Source organism: Schistocerca americana, chromosome 7 (assembly GCF_021461395.2).
Source record: "Schistocerca americana isolate TAMUIC-IGC-003095 chromosome 7, iqSchAmer2.1, whole genome shotgun sequence".
Lineage (NCBI taxonomy): Eukaryota > Metazoa > Arthropoda > Insecta > Orthoptera > Acrididae > Schistocerca > Schistocerca americana.
Genome location: NC_060125.1, coordinates 44615365 through 44632300, shown reverse-complemented (window position 1 = coordinate 44632300; position 16936 = coordinate 44615365). Strand labels below are relative to the sequence as shown.

At 54.0% G+C, this 16936-nt stretch overlaps 6 non-coding genes across 6 annotated transcripts; all 6 read right to left on the bottom strand.

The window, feature by feature from the left end:
- Positions 1-5271: 5271 nt before the first annotated feature.
- Trnat-agu lies at positions 5272-5343 on the bottom strand. The gene has a single exon. It is a non-coding gene; the product is annotated as a tRNA-Thr (tRNA).
- Positions 5344-5664: 321 nt separating this feature from the next.
- On the bottom strand, positions 5665-5736 carry Trnak-cuu. Its single transcript has one exon. It is a non-coding gene; the product is annotated as a tRNA-Lys (tRNA).
- Positions 5737-6174: 438 nt separating this feature from the next.
- Trnar-ucg lies at positions 6175-6247 on the bottom strand. Its single transcript has one exon. It is a non-coding gene; the product is annotated as a tRNA-Arg (tRNA).
- Positions 6248-13243: 6996 nt separating this feature from the next.
- Positions 13244-13315, bottom strand: Trnat-agu. Its single transcript has one exon. It is a non-coding gene; the product is annotated as a tRNA-Thr (tRNA).
- A 318-nt stretch (positions 13316-13633) lies between these two features.
- On the bottom strand, positions 13634-13706 carry Trnak-cuu. Its single transcript has one exon. It is a non-coding gene; the product is annotated as a tRNA-Lys (tRNA).
- A 438-nt stretch (positions 13707-14144) lies between these two features.
- Positions 14145-14217, bottom strand: Trnar-ucg. The gene has a single exon. It is a non-coding gene; the product is annotated as a tRNA-Arg (tRNA).
- Between the last annotated feature and the right edge of the window lie 2719 nt (positions 14218-16936).

Here is a 16936-nt window from a genome sequence, read left to right as displayed (position 1 = left end):
GCACAAGGCACAGTATGACTGGAGCATAAAGGTGTTGACGGCTGGCATAGCACACAGCGTAGCACTGACGGCGAACCTCAAGGCAGCACACAATTAAAATCACACCTCTTGACGCACACGAGAAAAGCACGAAACACAACACTGACGTGGCACACTGATGTTGATCAATACAGAGGATCTGCCAGGTTCAAGGAGATGAGGGAGACCTGAGGAAGGGAGGGAGGGGAAGAGATGGGGGAGGGGAAATGGGGGGCGCTCGGAAGAGGGCCAGGTAGGGAGGGATGTGGGAAGGAGAGAGGCAAGTATGGGGTGCAGGGTCTCAGGGGAGAGGGTATGGAGGAAAATCCGCTCTGGGAGAAGGAGGAAAGAGGAGAAGGGGGCCCTGGGGAGGGGGGGGGGAACAAGGCCGGGTTATAGTTGGAAGGAAGGGTATATGTCACGGCGAAGTTCGTCATCCGGGAGGGGGAGGCGTTGGAAATTGCCCTGATGAAGGAGATGGAGGGTGTGGAGGTGGAGAGAGGGAGGGATACAGCGATAGAGGCGCGGCAACGGGCGGGGGGTGGAGAGGAAGGAGGAAACCAGAGGGTGGGGGGGATCAAGCCTGCGAACAATGTAAAGGATGCGGAGATGTTGGAGGAACAAGAGGAGGTGGGGGAAGGGGATCAGTTCATACAGGAGCCGTGTGGGGGAAGGAAGGCGGATACGGAAGGCAAGGCGGAGCGCATGGCGTTCAAGGATTTGGAGAGCCTTGTAAAAGCGGGTGGGGGCGGAGATCCAGGCGACGCTGGCATAACAGAGGATAGGACGGATGAGGGATTTGTAGGTGTGGAGGATGGTAGGAGGATGCAATCCCCATGTCCGGCCGGACAGGAGTTTCAGCAGGCGGAGGCGGGAATGGGCTTTCTGCTGGATGGTCAGGAGATGAGGGGTCCAGGTGAGGTGTCGGTCAAGGGTGAGGCCAAGGTATTTCAGGGTGGGGGTGAGTTGGATAGGACGACCATAAAGGGTGAGGTAGAAATCTTGGAGGCGAAAGGAGCGAGTGGTACGGCCTATGATGATTGCCTGGGTTTTGGAGGGGTTGAGACGGAGGAGCCACTGGTTACACCAAGTGGTGAACTGGTTAAGGTGGGTTTGGAGGGTACGTTGAGACCTTTGAAGGGTAGGATAGAGAGCCAGGAAGGCGGTGTCATCAGCATATTGGAGAAGGTGAACTGGTGGGGGTGGCTTGGGCATATCAGCTGTATACAAGAGATAAAGGAGAGGGGAGAGGACAGAACCCTGGGGGACGCCAGCCGTGGGATAAAAGATACGGGAGTTGGTGTTGTGGAGGGCGACATAGGAAGGACGGTGCGAGAGGAAGGAAGCGACCAGACGGACAAAATTGATAGGCAGGGCGTAGGTTTGGAGTTTAAAGAGGAGACCGGGATGCCATACACGGTCATAGGCATTTTGGAGGTCAAGGGAAACAAAAATGGCGGAGCGACGGGAGTTGAGCTGGAGGGACAGAAGGTGAACAAGGTTGAGGAGTTGGTCATCAGCAGAGAAGGAGGGTCGGAAGCCACACTGGGTAAGGGGGAGGAGGTGGTGTTGAGCAAGGTGCCGATGGATACGGTGGGAGAGGATGGATTCAAGGACCTTACTGAAGACGGAGGTGAGGCAGATGGGACGATAGGAAGAGGCGGCAGAAGGGGGTTTGTTGGGTTTGAGGAAGAGGAGGACGCGGGAGGTCTTCCACAGGTCAGGGTAGAAGCCAGTAGAGAGGATGACATTATAGAGATGGGCGAGGACAGTTAGGAAGGAATAGGGGCTTTCTCGAAGGTGACGGTAGGTGACACAGTCGTGACCAGGGGCCGTGGTGCGTTTGGACTGGAGGAGAAGTTTAATGTCTTGTGCTGTGATGGGAGTGTTGACGTCCGAGGGGGGCAACTGCCCCAAGTACTGGAGACTAGGAGCAAGTGGAGCGACTGAGGTATCAGCACGTTCCATGACGGTGGGGAAAAGAGAATAATCAAAGTGGGGATCATCGGGGATGGAGAAGACCTCGGAAAGGTGGGAAGCGAAGTGGTTGGCCTTACTGAGGTTGTCTGGAAGGGGGCGATCGTTATGGAGAAGGGGGTAGTGGGGAGCGGAAAGGGAACCAGTAAGGCGATGGAAGGCAGACCAGTACTTGGAGGAGTTGATAGGGAGGGTGGCATTGAGTCGTGTGCAGGTCTGGCGCCAGTCCCGGCGTTTCGTTGCTGTAATAAGGTTCCGTACGTGTCGCTGTATTTGCCGGTGGCGTTGGAGTGTATCCCTGTCACGAGTGCGGAGGAAGGAGCGATAGAGGCGGCGGGATTCACGGAGGAGGAGGACAGCCCGCGGAGGGAGAGTGGGACGGTGTGGGTGGATGGTTTTAGTAGGAACATGGGCCTCCACGGCGTCAGTAATTACCGTCTGAAGGAAGGACGAGGCGCGGATGATGTCGTCAGGATGGCGATAGGTAAGAGGGTGGCTTTCGACCTGGGTGGAGATGGAGTCCCGGTAGGCAGCCCAGTTGGCACGGCGATAGTCATGAACGACCTTGGGAGGGGGTGCAGGTTGCGGAGCTGGAGGGGGGCGGTTTGCAGACGTTATGGTGAGAAGGACAGGGAGGTGATCGCTACCTGTGGGGTCAAGGACGGCGACAGTGATACGCCCAAGGAGGTTGGCGGAGGCAATGACAACATCGGGGGTGGTGTTACTTTCGGGTCGGGTGTGCTGGGGAATGGGAACAAGGTCACCCTGGATTGTGGAGAGGAACTGATGCCACCGCCGAAGGGCAGCAGGAGTGCGGCTATGGACGTTGAGGTCGGCGGCAATCACATAGGTGGAGAAGGTGTGATCAATGTGTGAGATGAAGTCATAAGGAAGAGGAGCAGTGGAGCGGACATAGATGGTGGCACAGGTAATGGTGAGGGAGGGGAAGAAGACGCTAAGGATAAGGTGTTCAGTGGGGTCATTGAGGAGAGGTTGTGGCCGGACGGGGATATGCTTAAGGTGGCCAATCGCGACTCCACCCTGCGCACGAGGACCAGGAGCATCAGTGCGGTGGAGGATATAGGGGGAGGAGCGGACAGAATGGTGGGGCTGGAGAAAGGTTTCGTTCAAGAGGAAGGTGTCGACCTGGTGGTGGGAGAGGGTGTGCATGAGGAGGTATTTGTTGGAGCGGAAGGAGCGAATGTTCTGGAAGAGGATGCGAGACTCGTGCCGCGCCATGACGGGAAGGAGGGGGGGGAAGAGAGGGAAAGGAAGAGACTTAAACTAGGGTGTCGAGGCGAGTGAAGGTGAAGTGGGCTTGGTTGTGGGAGTAAGTGGCGAAGGAGTTCAGGTGGAACACAGAGCGAGCAGCAAGGGATATTTGTTGGAAGGTGTGCGGGCGCTGAAAAGGGTGAATGTTTTGGAGTACAACGGTAATGAACCGGATGATGTCCTCGGCCGTGGGGGGTGGACGGAGGGAATTGTTAGGATGGACAGGAGGATCGACGGGACGAACTGGGACTGTAAGTTCAGGGGTGGCTGGAGGGGGTTTAGCTTTACACTTGTGGGAGTATGTGGGATGGGGGCCATTGCAGGTATTACAGGAAGGAGGAGCAGCGAGGTTGGGGCAGTTCTTGAGAAAGTGGGAGGCCTTGCAATGGGGACAGGTGGGGGGGTTTTTGCAGTTGGGAGTCAGGTGGTCATTGTACATCAGGCACCGTTGGCAACGGTAGGATTGGGGAGGGGATTTGGAGGATTCAACAGGGTGGCGACGGTGGTATATCAGGGCACCCTGGGTGAGGAGATGGTCTATGGACGGGGCGGACTCTGAGAATACCCGCATGAGGTAGGTGGGACCAGAGGCATTGTGGATACGGCGAGCAGAGCGGATTTCCAAGTCCGGGTGGGAGTTCAATTCTACCAACACTTCATCCTCTGTGATCACCGGGCTGAGCTTGGTGATCACAGCGGTGTAGGTGGGGGGGCGACGGGGAGGCTGGGGCTGACGAGGAGTGGAAGCGGAAAGGAAGGGTGTCAGAGAGGCGTGGGGGCCAAACATAACTCGTGGGAGTTTTCGCAGGAGGTCTGTGTGAAAGGATGGGGACGGGGACTTGATAAGGACTGAGTCCCTGCGGGGAATGAGTTGGGAGATGGGAGCACCAGGTAAGTACTTTCGTATTTCCTTGGTGAGGGTACGAGCGTCGAGGAACTTAGGATCGGGAGTGGACAGGACAAAGGTGTGGAGGGTGGGGGCCAAGGTAGGGGTGGCAGGAGGAGGGGTGGTGTCCATGGTGACGGCAGGGGGAGGGGGAGGTTGCGTTGATTTTTTGTGGGAAGTGGCGGGAGCAGAGTCGGTAAGGACGCGCTTTTGGGGTTTTTTGGAGACTGGAGGCTGGGAGGAGGGGAGAGGGACGGGGAGGAGAGGGAGGTGGCGGGTGGCAGATCCCTGTGGCGTAGTGGAGGCACCGGGAGAAGCAGCTGGTTCAGTGGTGGCGATGGTGGCTCGGCGCAACGTGATGCGTGCGGGAGATGCAGAAGACGAAGCGACGGGGTCGGTGAGAGAGGGGAAGCCAACCACCTGAGGGGCGGCAGCAGAGGCGGCAACAGAGGCGTACGTGAGGGCGGGGGTAGTAGTGGGAGCTGTTGAGGGTGTGGAGGCTGGAGGAAGGGTGTAGAGGTGTGGGTATACAGCAGGGGAGGAGATAGGGGGGTGGGTAAGTGGTGGAAGGGAAGGGGAGGTGGAAGGAGGGAGGCCAGAGGCGGCACTCCAGGAAGTGACTGTGGGAGAGGGGGAGGGGGAGGTGTAGATGACGGTGGAGGTGGGAGTACTCATTGCAGACGAACGGCGACGGACAGACGGACGTGCAGCAGGCGGCGTCGGCGTCGGCGGCGAACAGGCGGACGAACAGCAGGCGGCGGCGGCGGCGGCGGCGGCGGCAGCTGTGACGACGACGGCGATGGACAGCCAGCAGGCGGACGGACGGACGGACGAACGAACAGCGACAGCAGCGGGCAGACAGACACACACACAATCTTCGAAGACGGAGATTCCACCCTGAGAGTAGCCCAGGCTTTGCAATCTGACGCTTTCGAAGGAGGGGATCCAACCCTCTAGATGTGAAAAGCAGCAGTTTCTGGTGCCTACTTTAATAGCACCATTCGCACTATTCATTTGCGAGAGCACTTCTTCAATACCGCACCCATTCATAATTTTTGTTATCCTTGACCGCTTTTTTCGAAAGGGATACGGTAGAAGGGGCTTTTACAAAATTCATTTGCCCCCTGTGAGGATCGAACTCACGACCTCTGGTTTACTAGACCAGCGCTCTGCCACTGAGCTAAGGAGGCGCCGCCTAGCGGACTTTTCGGGTACTTTATTCTTATGGACTTGTGAATCGGAACCCTTCAGCTGGAAACGCACCGCATTAGCGACCATTATTTGTATTTAGTTAGCACAGCTGCTGCTTTCCTACACATCTCACACGATATCGATGTACGCCTAAAACTCCAAAACAACACATTTAATTCATTTCAGAGCTACTTTCAGCTTCAAAAACCATTCCTCTGATATTAATACGAAGCTAGGCATCGTCGTAACCCGTTACGTTCATTACGCAAGGCTCACGAGAGGGGCGCAGGTTGCATCCGCGTAGACACAAAATTTGGCGCCGCCCAGCGTGGGGCTCGAACCACGACCCTGAGATTAAGAGTCTCATGCTCTACCGACTGAGCAAGCCGGGCTCCACAAAACGCGTTACGAGCCATACAGTATTTATGGGACCTGCGACCATCTATGGAAGATCCTTTTGACTACAGCTTATTTCCTGCTGCCACAAATGAGCTACAATCCTATTCAATGAAAAATTGTCTCCGAAAGGCATCAAATCTACTTGAAATGATACGTGGCTATCAGCACCATTATTCAACACACATGCTCGACTGTGCGCAGACGCCTGTGGCGTAGCTCTTGGGTCCTGAGTCAGACGCAGTAGTTCCAAGAAAACTCTCCTGATCGGCACTGTGCCGAAAATTTCGCTACACAACCCCTTTGTCTTGCTTGAGCTTCAGGTAGACGCCGGTTTGCAGCCAAGAAGCGCACAGCAGCAACTTTCAACTGGTTTTGTAGTACTCAAACAACACAGTAAAACAGCATGCATCTTTTGCAGAACTGGAAAAACTCGACCGTGACAGGACTCGAACCTGCAATCTTCGGATCCGAAGTCCGACGCCTTATCCATTAGGCCACACGGTCACTGGCGCAATATGCTTCCCCACACACGCCTCATTTTCGCCATTTGTACGCTTGCCGGAATGAATTTCCCATCTTTGACGCAATTCTCCATCTCCAATTTCAGTACTAAAAAGGCGACGCTACTTCTTGCTGTGTCCCATCGCAAGTTACATTCAAGCCCTTATGACGCTGATCAAACAAGAGGTTGCAAATCAGCTTCAATCGCTTACTACCATCTCAGTCGGTTGCAGAAGGTACCTCACCCAATGTCATACAGTATCGAGTTGCCGCTATTACCAAAGCGGCGGCGGCGCCGACGACGACGACGACAACCGCGAGGGTCTCTACCAGGGGTAGAAAATACATCACAAGAACTAAGTATATCACGTCGGCATTCTCCGGAGACTGCCAAAAGCAGCAGTATTTTTTTTTTTTTTTACTTTATTGTTATTTTAAAACCTGTACAACTCAGGTAGGCTGGCAGCGGCACACTACGCCGCTCTTCAGCCATAGCGTTTTACAAGAGTAGAAAACATGGTGAATGACAAAGAACAAAGTGACGGGCAAAAGAGAGGGGTCACAGAGACAGAAAAAACACGGAGTCGTTCACATGTGACGGTAACAACACGGAAAACACGTCGGCACGGCGCACAAAACACTGATGAGTGCGACGGCACAAGTGAACGTAGGAGTGGGACGGCGGACACCAAAAACACTATACGACGCCACACACACGAGACACAAAAGGCGACGATCTCCGGCGCGCGAATGTTCACTATACGTGTGCGAGTCCGGGGACCTGCCAAGAGAGGAGGAGGAGGAAGGGGAGTGGGAGAGCGAGAGGGGAGAGCAGAGATGCCACGGGCAGGGGAGATAGGGGGGACTGAGGAAGGGGGAGAGGAAGCCCCGGGGAAAAGGGGGAAGGGAGGGGACAGGGAGACGGAAAGAGAAGGGAAGAGATGAGAAGGGAGGGAGGGTGCCGAAAGGAAAGGACACGATAAGTGGGGGGCGGGGCAGGGTCAAAGTTGATAGGAGGGGTAGATGGAGGGGACGAGGACATCATCAGGGAGAGGGAGCTGGCGGAAGCCACCTTGGGAGAGGGTATGGAGGGTGGAGAGATGGAGACCGGGTGGGACGTGAGAATACAGGCGCGGCAGCGGGCGGGGGTGGGAGAGGATCGGGGAAATGAGCGGGTGAGGAGGATCAAGTTTACGTGAGGTGTACAGGATATGTATCCTTTCAAGGAAAAGGAGGAGGTGGGGGAAGGGGATGAGATCATACAGGATCCGCGTGGGGGAGGGGAGACGGATGCGATAGGCAAGGCGGAGAGCATGGCGTTCAAGGATTTGGAGGGATTTATAGAAGGTAGGGGGGGCGGAGAGCGAGGCTGGATGGGCGTAACAAAGGATAGGGCGGATGAGGGATTTATAGGTGTGGAGGATTGTGGAGGGGTCCAGACCCCACGTGCGGCCGGAAAGGAGCTTGAGGAGACGGAGTCGGGAACGTGCCTTGGCTTGGATTGTCTGGAGATGGGGAGTCCAGGAGAGGCGACGGTCGAGGGTGACGCCAAGGTACTTAAGGGTGGGAGTGAGGGCGATAGGACGGCCATAGACGGTGAGATAGAAATCAAGGAGGCGGAAGGAAGGGGTGGTTTTGCCTACAATGATCGCCTGGGTTTTGGAGGGATTGACCTTGAGCAACCACTGGTTGCACCAAGCGGTGAACCGGTCAAGATGGGATTGGAGAAGGCGTTGGGAGCGTTGCAGGGTGGGGGCAAGGGCGAGGAAGGCGGTGTCATCGGCAAACTGGAGGAGGTGGACGGGGGGCGACGGCGGCGGCATGTCCGCCGTGTACAAAAGGTACAGAAGGGGGGAGAGGACGGAGCCTTGGGGCACACCGGCGGAGGGGAAAAAGGTGTAGGAATCGGTGTTATGGATGGTGACATAGGGAGGACGGCGGGAGAGAAAGGAACCGATCAGACGGACGTAGATAATGGGAAGGGCAAAGGTTTGGAGCTTGAAGAGGAGACCGGAATGCCAGACGCGGTCATAAGCGCGTTCGAGGTCAAGTGAGAGGAAGATGGCGGAGCGACGGGAATTAAGCTGTTCGGAAAGGAGATGAGTGAGGTGAAGGAGAAGATCGTCGGAAGAGAAGGATGGCCGAAAGCCACACTGGGTGACGGGAAGGAGGCGGTGCTGGCGGAGATGCTGGTGGATGCGGCGGGTGAGGATAGATTCTAGGACCTTGCTGAAGACCGAGGTAAGGCTGATGGGACGGTAGGAGGAGACGGCTGACGGCGGTTTGCCAGGTTTAAGGAACATGAGGATACGGGAGGTTTTCCACAGGTCGGGGTAGTAACCGGTGGACAGGACTACATCGTAGAGCCTGGCCAGGGTTGAGAGGAAAGAGACAGGAGCTTCACGAAGGTGACGGTAGGTGGCACGATCGTGACCAGGAGCGGTGTTGCGTTTTGTGCGGAGGGTAGCAATGAGATCCTGTGTAGTGATAGGGGCATTGAGTTCCGTGTGTGTAATGTTGTCCAAGTACTGGAAGCCAGGAGCGAGGGGAGGGGAAGAGGTGTCAGTTCGATCGCGGATATCCGGGAAGAGGGAGTAATCGAACTGGGGATCATCGGGGACGGAAAATACATCGGAGAGGTAGGAGGCAAAGTGATTGGCCTTACTAAGGGAGTCAGGGAAAGGGTGATCATCATGGAGAAGAGGATAATAGGGGGAGGGTTTAGTTCCGGTAAGGCGACGGAAGGCCGACCAGAACTTGGACGAGTTGATTGGTAGGGTTGCATTTAAACGGGTGCATGTCTGTCGCCAGTCCCGGCGTTTCTTAGCCGCGAGCAAATTACGAACGTGGCGCTGGAGTTGCCGGTGGCGTCGGAGTGTGTCCGGGTCACGCGTGCGGAGGAAGGCACGGTAGAGACGACGGGATTCACGGAGGAGGAGAACGGCCTGCGGGGGTAAGGTAGGACGGTGGGGGTGGATGGCGACAGTAGGAACGTGGGCCTCCACGGCCTCAGACAAGGTCCGCTGGAGAAAGGAGGCGGCATGGGTGACATCGTCAGGGTGGTGGTAGGTGAGAGGGTGGCTATCGACCTGGGTGGAAAGGGTATCCCGGTAGGCATTCCAGTCGGCTCGGGAATAGTCGTGGACATACTTAGGGGGAGGGTCAGTACGAGGGTCGGGGCGAGGGCGACGACCGTCTGAAACGGTGAGGAGGACAGGGAGATGATCGCTACCAATAGGCTCCAGGACATCCACCGTTATGCGGCCAAGGAGGTTGGGGGAGGAGAGGATAACATCAGGAGTGGAGTTGGATTCAGGACGGGTATGCCGGGGGATGGGGACGAGGTCACCTTGAAGGGTGGAGAGGAACCGATGCCATCGCCGTAACTGGGCAGCGGAACGACTATGGATGTTGAGGTCGGTGGCGATCACATAGGAGGAAAAGGTACGATCGACGTGGGAGAGGAAGTCGAAGGGAATAGGAGCGTTGGGGCGGACATAGATGGTGGCGCAGGTAACGGTAAGGCCGGGGAAGAAGAGACTAAGGATCAGGTGTTCGGTGGGGTCAGGAAGGAGAGGTTGGAGCCGAACGGGGATCTGGCGGTGGTGACCAATGGCAACTCCGCCACGTGCAATCGGGAGGGGATTATCGGAGCGGTGGAGGAGGTAGGGCGAAGTGTGGACTGTGTGGTGGGGTTGCAGGAAGGTTTCATTGAGGAGGAAGGCATCCACGCGGTGGGTGGCAAGGGTGTGCAGGAACAGGTTTTTGTTGGCGGGAAGGGAGCGGATGTTGTTGAAAAGGATACGTTGCTGTCGCGCCATGACTGGGATTTAAACGAGGGTGTCAAGACGGGAGAAGGTGAAATGGGCCTGGTTGTTGGAGTAGGTGGCGTACATCTTGACTTGGAAGATGGAACGGGCAGCAAGGGAGATCTGCTGGAGGGTGTGAGGGCGCTGAAAGGGATGAACATTCTGGAGGACGATGGTGAGGAACCTGATGATGTCCTCAGCGGTGGGTGGGGGACGAAGGGAATTGCCAGGAGGGGTGGGGGCGTCCAGAGGACGGACAGGTACGGTGAGTTCAGGAGTGGTCGGAGGGGGTCGGGCTTTACACTTTTGGGAGTAGGTGGGATGAGGGAGATTGCAGGTATTACAGGAGGGAGGGGATTGGAGGTTAGGGCACTGCCGGAGGAAGTGCGCCTGCCGACAATGCGGGCAGGTGGGGGCCTCGCGGCACTCAGCTGTGGGGTGCGCATTATAGTGCAGACACCTCTGGCAGCGCAGGGATTGAGGAGGGGAACGGGAAGGGTCGACCTTGTACCGCTGGTGGAAGAGGAGGGCACCCTCCTTCAGGAGACGGTCAATGGAGGGGGCGTCCTCAGAGAAAACCCGCATAAGGCGGGTGGGGCCGGCCGAGTTGAAAATGCGGCTGACCGCCCGCACCTCCAGCGTGGGATGGGCCTGGAGCTCCGCCAACACCTCCTCCTCCGTGATCGACGGACTGAGCCGCGTGATCACGGCGGTGAGGGTCGGCGGGCGACGCGGGGGTTGGGGTTGGCGGGTAGGAGATGGAGAAGGAGCAGGGGTAAGGGAGGCGTTGGGACCAAAACGGGTGATGGGGAGACGGGAGAGGATGTCAGTATGGAGGGTTGGGCTGGGGGAGGAGATGAGAACAGAATCTCGGCGAGGAGTGAGGAGGGAGATGGGGGCACCAGGACAATGCTGGCGAAGGAAGAGGGTGAGGTTCCGGGCTTCAAGGAGAGAGGGATCAGGACGGGAGAGGAGGTAGCGGTAGGAGGAAGGGAGAGAGGAGGAGGATGAGGGGGCAGGGACAGGCGGGGAGACTTCCATGGCATCAAGGGTGGGGGAAGGAGGACGAGGTGCAGCCTTTTTGGAAGCAGAGGAAGCAGGGGTGCCACCGGGGCGCTTGACGGCGGTGGAGGAGGTGTGGGGGATGGGAACAACGGGAATGTGGCGGGGAGGGGCAGGTCCCGGGGCCGGAGTCGGCGCCGGAGATGGTGACGGTGACGGTGAAGGCGACGATGACGATGACGGCGGCAGAGGCGGCGGTGATGGCGAAGGTGACGGGGAGAGCTGGGCGTGGGCAGTGGCCGGACGGGCCACCACCCGAGCTGGAGCTGCAGTGACAGGCTGGGGGAGTGGGGGGAAGGGATCAGAACGAGAGGAGCGGGAGGAAGAAGCGGGAGAGGGGGCGACAAAGATAGAGGGTGAAGGGAGAGTGAGGAGAGGTGGAATGGAAGGAGGGGGGTGGGACTGGGCACACCAAGTTATAGTGGTGGAGGCGGCGGAAGGGGAGGTATAGACAATGGCGGTGGTGGTAGTAGTGACAGTGGTGGTGGGGGTGGACATGACGGGAGAGAGAAACAAGAACGAACAGAACGAAGAGGAGAGGACAGAAACTGGGGACAGACAAAGACGAAGACGGATGAAGACGAAGACGGCCGTAGACCAGGGTCAGGACGGCGGCACCGGACGACGGCGGCGGCGGCGGCGGCGGCGGCGGCGAGCCCCGGCAGGCGGCGGCAGCGAGCACCGGCAGGCGGCGACCAGGCGGGGGCGGCGAGCCCCGGCAGGCGGCGACGGCTGCAAGGACCTAAAGGCGGCGACCAAGCGGCGGCGGCGGTGACGGTGACGGCAAGCAGACGACACGGCAGGGATCTTCCACGTCGAAGGCGCACCCTGAGAGTAGCCCAGGCAGTGAAACTCTTCGATGAAGAAGAGAGGGAATCCAACCCTCGAATGAAAAGCAGCAGTTTTTTTTTTTTTCCTTTATTGTAATTTTCAGCACCTCATACAAGGCGGGCTGGAAGCAGCTTAATACGCCGCTCTTCAGCCGTATGGGGTACAATAATATGAGATAGGTGACACAGAAAATACAAAAAATGGCGGGCAAAAATGTAGTTACAAAAAAACAAAAAGAAGAAGCCGTTCACGTTGGACGATAAAAACACTAACACTTGGTGACACTGCGCACAAAACACGGAGAACTGCGACGGCACATGTGAACAGTTGAGTTGTAACTGCACGAAACACAAAACGAAGCACACACACTTAACACTGACGGCGATGATCTCCGGCGCGCGTATGAAACATGGTGAATGACAATGAACAAAGTGACGGGCAAAAGAGAGAGGTCACAGAGACATAAAAAACACGGAGTCGTTCACATGTGACGATAACAACACTGAAAACACGTTGGCACGGCGCACAAAACACTGGTGAGTCCGACGGCACAAGTGAACGGAGGAGTGGGACGGCGGACACCAAAAACACTATATGACGTCACACACACGAAGCACAAAAGGCGACGATCTCCGGCGCGCGAATGTTCACTATACGTGTGCGAGTCCGGGGACCTGCCAAGAGAGGAGGAGGAGGAAGGGGAGTGGGAGAGCGAGAGGGGAGAGCAGAGATGCCACGGGCAGGGGAGATAGGGGGGAGGGAGGAAGGTGGAGAGGAAGCCCGGGGGAAGAGGGGGAAGGGAGGGGACAGGGAGATGGAAAAAGAAGGGAAGAGAAGAGAAGGGAGGGAGGGTGCCGAAAGGAAAGGACACGGGAAGTGGGGGGTGGGGCAGGGTCAAAGTTGATAGGAGGGGTAGATGGAGGGGACGAGGACATCATCAGGGAGAGGGAGCTGGCGGAAGCCACCTTGGGAGAGGGTATGGAGGGTGGAGAGATGGAGACCGGGTGGGACGTGCGAATAAAGGCGCGGCAGCGGGCGGGGGTGGGAGAGGAGCGGGGAAACGAGCGGGTGAGGAGGATCAAGTTTACGTGAGGTGTACAGGATACGTATCCTTTCAAGGAAAAGGAGGAGGTGGGGGAAGGGAAGCAGCAGTTTCTGGAGCCTACTTTAATAGCACCATTCGCACTATTCATTTGCGAGAGCACTTCTTTAATACCGCACCCATTCATAATTTTTTTTATCCTTGACCGCTTTTTTCGAAAGGGCTACGGTAGAAGGGGCTGTTACAAAATTCATTTGCCTCCTGTGAGGATCGAACTCACGACCTCTGGTTTACTAGACCAGCGCTCTGCCACTGAGCTAAGGAGGCGCCGCCTAGCGCACTTTTCGGGTACTTTATTCTTATGGACTAGTGAATCGGAGCCCTTCAGCTGGAAACGCACCGCATTAGCGACCATTATTTGTATTTAGTTAGCACAGCTGCTGCTTTCCTACACATCTCACACGATATCGATGTACGCCTAAAATTCCAAAACACATTTATTTCATTTCAGAGTTACTTTCAGCTTCAAAAACCATTCCTCTGATATTCATACGAAGCTAGGCATCGTTGTAACCCGTTACGTTCATTACGCAAGGCTCACGAGAGGGGCGCAGGTTGCATCCGCGTAGACACAAAATTTGGCGCCGCCCAGCGTGGGGCTCGAACCCACGACCCTGAGATTAAGAGTCTCATCCTCTACCGACTGAGCTAGCCGGGCTCCACACAACGCTTTACGAGCCATACAGTATTTATGCGACCTGCGACCATCTATGGAAGATCCTTTTGACTACAGCTTATTTCCTGCTGCCACAAATGAGCTACAATCCTATTCAATGAAAAAAATTTTCCGAAACGCACCAAATCTACTTGAAATGATACGTGGCTATCAGCACCATTATACAACACACATGCTCGACTGTGCGCAGACGCCTGTGGCGTAGCTTTTGGGTCCTGAGTCAGACGCAGTAGTTCCAAAAAAACTCTCCTGATCGGCACTGTGCCGAAAGTTTCGCTACACAACCCCTTTGCCTTGATTAAGCTCCAGGTAGACGCCGGTTTGCAGCCAGGAAGCGGACAGCAGCAACTTTCAACTAGTTTTGTAGTACTCAAACAACACAGTAAAACAGCATGCATCTTTTGCAGAACTGGAAAAACTCGACCGTGACAGGATTCGAACCTGCAATCTTCGGATCCGAAGTCCGACGCCTTATCCATTAGGCCACACGGTCACTGGCACAGAATGCTTCCCCACACACACCTCATTTTCTTCATTTGTACGCTTGCCGGAATGAATTTCCCATCTTTGACGCAATTCTCCATCTCCAATTTCAGTACTAAAAAGGCGACGCTACTTCTTGCTGTGTCCCATCGCAAGTTACATTCAAGCCCTTATGACGCTGATCAAACAAGAGGTTGCAAATCAGCTTCAATCGCTTACTGCCATCTCAGTCGGTTGCAGAAGGTACCTCACCCTATGTCATACAATGGCGAGTTGCCGCTATTACCAAAGCGGCGGCGGCGCCGACGACGACGACAACCGCGAGGGTCTCTACCAGGGGTAGAAAATACATCACAAGAACTAAGTATTTCACGTCGGCATTCTCCGGAGACTGCCAAAAGCAGCAGTTTCTGGTGCCTACTTTAATAGCACCATTCGCACTATTCATTTGCGAGAGCATTTCTTAAATACCGCACCCATTCATAATTTTTTTTATCCTTGACCGCTTTTTTCGAAAGGGCTACGGTAGAAGGGGCTGTTACAAAATTCATTTGCCTCCTGTGAGGATCGAACTCACGACCTCTGGTTTACTAGACCAGCGCCATGCCACTTTTTTTTTTTTTATTTTTTATTTTTTTTTCAGACGCCTTAACCCCTTTTTTTTTTTTTTTGCTCTACGGTTTTTTTTTTTGTTAATGCTCTACGGCATTTTTTTTCCACTTTTTTTATCTCTGCCACTTTTTTTTTTTTATTTTTTTTATTGCTGTGGCCATGAAAAAGAAAACGGGCCGCCCACGTCGAAAGCGAGCATTCTTCTACCCTTTTATTATTATTATTATTTTTATTTTGTGTTTTATTGTATTTAGATATTTTTTTATATTTGTTATTTTTTTTTTTTTTTTTTTTTTTTTTTTTTTTTTTTTTTGTTTGAAATGAAAGAAGGAAATTAATTTGAAGATCCCCTTCGGGAAAAGCATGAACTGGGATTCTAAATGCAGCTGCTATTTGTGACCGCCGTAAGCATAGCTGTTTCGGGGTTCTGATGAGGCCTTCACGGCTACCCAGGATTCTTAACATATTTCCAAAATTCTTTTTGTGATTTTGTTTGTGGAGTATTTTGAAGTATTGCACATGGAGATATGTCCGGTATTCCATAATATTATCGTCACCTTTCGAATTGACAATGTAACTTACGTAGTTCCCAAGAAGCCATAATATTGCATTATGTTTTGGTGTAGAAAAAAAGACCTTTTCTGGGAAGAAAATTAGAATCAAATTTAGCTCTCTCCCATCGCTGCGGGTCAGAAAGGCGACCTGCTGCTTTACCTCTTCCCAAATATCTTTACACCCTTTGCAGACAAAACGGTGATCCAAAGTGTCAGTCTCGTTGCATTTCTGACAAGTGTTTGTGTCACTGAGACCTATGGAATGGAGTTTCTCGTTAGTACTAATGACGTTATTCACCACTCTGTACCATGCCACCTGAACTTCCGTGGGTAGTAACTTGTTGTTAATGTTGTTCCATACAGTTTTCCAGTCGCGGTTTGGTTTCTTGGCCTGTATTTTATTGCAATTTGCCGCCGTTCGTAAACTATTGAATATATAGCGATAGTTTCTCTTGCGTTTATCCCGTAATATACAGCTCATGTAGCTTAATTCAAAGTAGAAGAACCTAATATGTTTTAATTTATAATTAATCAGACTTATATCTATTGGCGGTTGGAAGCTTTGTGGTTTGAAAAAGTTGAATAATTTAGCTGTCAGACCGTCTGGTTGACTTTCGATAACTTGCAAAGACCGCTTAAGGAATAAGGCAGTAGATCTTTTGTGGACATCTGTGAGACCGAGGCCTCCCTCTTCGGGTGGTAAAGTCAACGTGTCCACAGCAACTCGAAAGATATTCCCGTGCCAAATGTGTCTACATATGGTGGACATTATCGCTTTAGCTATTCCTTTGGGTATTGGCAAAATCTGTCCGATGTAAGTTGCTCTGGATAAAACTGCTAAGTTTATCAACTTAATTTTTTGCTTGATATTGACGTCCCTCATATGATTTAAAATGAGCGCGCCACGGATCTTGTCGAGTACAGTTTTCCAGTTATATGCTATTATCCGAAGAGGGCAGCTGTAGAGGGTAACTCCCAGGGCAGTATGCCGGTCCACACTCCTCGCCCAAGTGATGGTGACGTCAGATAGTCCGTGCAGATTTAGAAAAACGCTCTTCGTGTCATTGATTCTCGCACCAGATGCGGTGCAATACGACTGCAAGTTATCTGTTAACGTTGCGATGTCCGCGGCGCTGCGAATTATCACTCCTACGTCATCTGCGAATGCGTTCGTCACCTGTTTCATGCCTGACACTAGCATGCCCTCTAATACGTCGTCTAACCTCCTTAAAAGTGGTTCCAAGGCAACTACGTATAACATCATTGACAATGGACTCCCCTGAGGGACTCCACTGGCTGTGGGAATATCTTTAGTGCGATGACCATTAATAGTTACTTTCGTTGTTAAACCATTTAAGATGTTGGCTAAAACGTTCACATTACCATCATTAAATCCCATGTAGGTCATGGTTTTCAGAAGATAGTCATGATTGACCCTGTCAAATGCCTTGCTAAAGTCTATAAAAGCCAGACCACCATTTGCTGTTGTATTTGCAAAAATGGAAACTATGTCCCTGTACGCACTTACAGTTGTAAAGATACTGCGCCCTGGAAGGCAAGTCT